The 4,541-nt window shown below is 39.5% G+C and overlaps 1 non-coding gene across 1 annotated transcript; it reads left to right on the plus strand.

Annotated features, from left to right (window-relative positions):
* Positions 1–362: 362 nt before the first annotated feature.
* On the plus strand, positions 363–435 carry TRNAK-CUU (transfer RNA lysine (anticodon CUU)). The gene has a single exon. It is a non-coding gene; the product is annotated as a tRNA-Lys (tRNA).
* Positions 436–4,541: the final 4,106 nt, after the last annotated feature.

Raw genomic sequence — 4,541 nt, forward strand, 5'->3', positions numbered from 1 at the left:
TAAGGAACGATTTGACTTCCAGGATCCGTAATTCTGTAGAATTATTCCTTCTTTCGTAGTCATTTATACTTTGATCGCTTGTGTGATAATCTAAATTATACTTTTAGATCTACTTCGTTTATTATTATTTTTAAAATTTAAATGATAATTTAAATTAAAGTAGAGAACAATTATTAAGAATAAATAAAACAGGAAGGAAACAGAATATCCTTTAATCTCTTTCTGTCTTTGAGAATGTCTAATATGCTTAAATGCATCAGTTATTAGTAACTAATAATCTTGCTTTTAATACAAGTGAATTGTATTATTTAACAGATTTTTATTAAAAATATTAAAACAGCTATATCAAATAACACAACGTTACCCGGCTAGCTCAGTCGGTAGAGCATGGGACTCTTAATCCCGGGGTCGTGGGTTCGAGCCCCACGTCGGGTGAAGTATTTTTTCGCTTTCTCTGCACAAATATTTGACTCAAGTAAAATTGCGAGTACCATCGGACATTTGATTATCTGATTTTAAAAAAAAATACTAATAAAAATTTAAAGTAACTAAACCGTACCACAACAATATCAATGGAAGCTTACACTGTCCAAACAAAATTTAAGATGTAATTTGAAATATACTTTATGAAATTAAAATCTTATGGCAGTCTCACCCGTAAAAGTTTAAAACGTTGAGGGTGGGCTTATGGGTGGGTCAATAAATAAACATTTAGATAAAAGGTGGATGGTTGATATTTCTTTTCAATGCCTGAAGATTTTGAAAGGAAATAATTCTGAAAGAGGCTTTTATAGATTTTTATTTATATTTTTATTCAACTTGTTAAAATATACATTAGACGATAGGTAACAAGGGCTATTTACATATTATAAGTATATAAGTATATATATTACAGAGAAAGAAACATTTTCCTTTCGGGTATACAATAGAGAATGCAATAAATGAATTCAAAATTTACAGTTCAGTTTCAGGCTGAGTTATCTTTCAGATGAAGCGTATTGTCGTCGTCAATCCAAAAGAGGGTACCAGTTGGATTCCACTCCTCTATGAATTTCGCGACAGTTCTTGTTTCTTTGAAGTACTCAAGTTCCAATAAGAGCCTGCTTTTTAGTTTCTGACGGACATGAGGGTTTGTGCAGTTTCAGTGATGGATGGGTGCTGGTTATTTCTTGTCTGTTTTAGGTTGAAGCTGTAAATGACGGCCTTAGCGCAGATGAAGAGGAAATTGCATGTTCTGTGTCTGTTTTCTTCTGCGTGGACTAAATTCCAGTAGTCTTCTTGGCTGTGTGCGTAGTTACAGGTGTTAGAGGCAGTATTCAGGACGTAGGTGATCATCGCTTTGTTTGCGGGACAGGTCAGATATGTGTGTTCCAAGGTACCAGAAACGTCACAGAATAGACACAGATCCGTTTCTCTTAGCTGAAATTTGTAGAGCTTAGAAGGAGTTGGAAAGATGTTATGCCATAGTCTCCACTGTATGTCGGAATCTGGTTTGGCACACTTTGATTTATATGGCTGATCCCACTGAAAACTGAGTGGCATATGCAGCCTTGTAGACGAGAGTGTTAAGGATGAATATAAGAAGGGCGAGGATGGAGACACTGACATGAGGAAGTGGTATATTTTCTTGTAGTTGGAGGGAAGAATTGGAAGTGAGTCTTCAGACTGTACAAGATGAAATATCGGCCCCGAGCAGTTTCTAGAAGGAATACGGATTTCCTGAGGTGTAGCGATATCTGGATAGGCTTTTATAATGGAGGCTTGCAGCTGTTGATATCTGTTGATATCGCTTTTCAGTTTTTGGGTTCTCCATTGGTAGGTTTGTGAATGCTTTCCACTTTAGGGTGTGGGTTAGGAGGTCCCCTATGACTCTTATTCCTGCCCAGTTTCATGTAGGGAAAAGAAAAGGCTGGCCAGTTGTGAGACTTGTGATGTTTCTGTTCGAAAATAGTGGTTCTGTAAGTACAGCTGACTCTGTTGATCCTGTAAGTGTGTGATGATGTCCTGTGTTTTTCCATCGGTGTAACGCATCTTTGTAAAAATGAGGTAGTTTAGGAGGAAATGGTGTAGGACTGGCCATTCGGTGGATTGTGGAAAGTGTAAGTCCTCTGGTGAATGATTTCGTGATGTAATCGAAGGTGGTTACATAAGTGTGATTGCATTGAAGTGTCTTTACGAGGAGGATTATCCTGAAGGATCTAATCTTGTTTTCAAGGGAAATCAGGCCTTGACCTCCCTTGCTGAGTGGCTTGGAGAGTTGAGGGTATGTTGTCCAGTGAGTTTTGTTCCAGAGGAAACGTTTGATTTCCCTTTGAATGTGGTAGAGAAATTCTTCAGGAGGTGTGAGTACTTTGAGGGTATGCCATAAGACACTCGCAGCCATCTGGTTACCTATTAGTACTCTTCCTCTAAGTGAAGACATAAAACGAACGCTGTTCCATTTACCTAGTACCTGTTTAAAACGGTTGTGCAGCTGCGTCCAGTTCAGTGTGTTATATATTTTGGTGTTGCCAAGGTGCACACCTAAGTATCTTTGTCCTTCGCTTGACCAGGTACATTCGATCGGAGAATCATTTCTAGACTCCCATCTGTCTGACAACAAGCCCGTGGTTTTTGCAGAATTTAATTTGGCCCCTGAGGCTTGTGCATATAGTCTGTGTGCTTCCTCGGTTACTGTCATTTCTTCTTCATTTCGGACTATTACAGTGACGTCATCGGCATATGCTGATAGGTAATTTTTTGATGTGGCTCTATTATGCTGGTTCGTTTGGAGATGATGATGTCGTGTACTCTTTTTAAGAAGGGTTCTATGGCCATTGTGTATAATTGACCGGAGAGGGGACATCTTTGCTTGATCCCTCGAGAGTATGACAAAGTGCGAGTGAGCCTGTTGTTGATTTTTAAACAGACGTGTGCATCTCTGTAAAGCAATTGCACTGTTTCAATGGTGAGAGGACCATAGCCAAATGCCTTTAGAACTTCATAAAGGTACTCGTGCTCTACCCTGTCGAAAGCCTTCTCCTGATCAAGGCTGACGAGTGCTAGGTTTTCATGTTGGCTGTTTGCGATGTGGATGAGATCTCTTATTAAATGGAGGTTATCATGTATTGATCTTCCTGGGACAAAGTACGTTTGATGTTGGCCAATAACTTCAGGCAGTGTTGGCTTTATTCGGTTTGCTATAACTTTGGAAATGATTTTGCAATCGGTATTAATTAGGGAGATTGGACGCCAGTTTCGGATATCCGTGTGGTCTCCCTTCTTTGGTATCAATCGTGCTACTGAGGTCGTGGCGGATTGTGGGAGGCCATTGATGTAGGCTTCTTGCAGTGTTTCGAGGAGAAGTGGTCCGAGTTGATTCCAGAAGACTTGGAAAAACTCTGACGTGAGACCATCAAGGCCATGAAATTTGTTCTTTGGCAAAGATGTACATGCGGTTTTCAGTTCATCTAGCGTAATTTTGTTTTCTAAGTGGTTCCGATCTGTTGCAGAGATTTTTTTTTGTTTCTTTCAGTATTTCGTGAATGGCATGATGGGATGTTCCTGCAGTGCTGTATGCATTCTTGTAGTATTGTAGGATTTCAGAGGTGATTTTTCTTGGATCTTCTGTGATGCTGTCATCTTGAAGTCTGATAGCAGAGATGGAATTTGCTGCCTGGCATTTTTTTTCCAAAGAGAAAAAATATTTTGTGGGGGCGTCTGAAAGATTTATTTGTGTATGCCGCGATCTAAGTAGGGCACCTTTTGCAGATAATTCTGCATGGCTTGAAAGGCAGAATGATGTTCAGGGCTTTCTTCTGGGAGATACTTGAGCTGTTCTTCAAGCTGTCGGAATCTAATGTTCCTCTGTTGATTTTTCTGGTGACTGTAGATCTGCGTAAAGGATTTTATTCGTGGTTTTAAGTGGGGCCACCATGTTTTCATTGGTTCTGTATCCACTTTCGAGTGAGAGAGGTTGGTTATTAAAGCCTGAGTGTTTATTATATAAGCTGGATCTTTCAGGAGAGTATTGGAGTATTGTTGAAGATCCAATAGGCACTTCCTGATTTGGATGCTTCCAATGATATGAAATGTAGGAAGGGATGTGTGAGATGTTTCTAACTAGAGGCAAGGTGTGTTTGGAAATGTAGTATCTGTCCAGTCGTGCTTGGTAGAGTGGCCTATTTGTCGCTGTGATTGCTGACCTCCATGTATAGGATTTCGTATCAGGATGCTGATACCGAAAGACGTCGATGAGTTCATTATCGTTTATCAGTGTTTGAAGTTTGTTTATTAATTGGCTACGATGTTCAGCACACTGAAGTCTGTCTTTTTCTTGGTCAGGAGTGCAATTAAAGTCTCCCGCTATTATGTTCTTCTTGTTCTATACTAGAAAGATGGTTTTGAACGAAAACCAGGATTTGTGATGCCAGAGCATCCTGCTGTGGTATATAGATTTTGAACACATGCAGGGTATTATGGTTGGGTGCTATTATGTGAGCATACAAGGCATATCCTGGTATATCAGCAATCACTTTTATAGTTTGTGCAGATAGATAGAT

This window comes from Typopeltis vanoorti, chromosome 23 (assembly GCF_054136105.1).
Source record: "Typopeltis vanoorti isolate ZY-2024b chromosome 23, IOZ_Tvanoo_1.0, whole genome shotgun sequence".
Taxonomy (NCBI): Eukaryota; Metazoa; Arthropoda; class Arachnida; order Uropygi; family Thelyphonidae; genus Typopeltis; species Typopeltis vanoorti.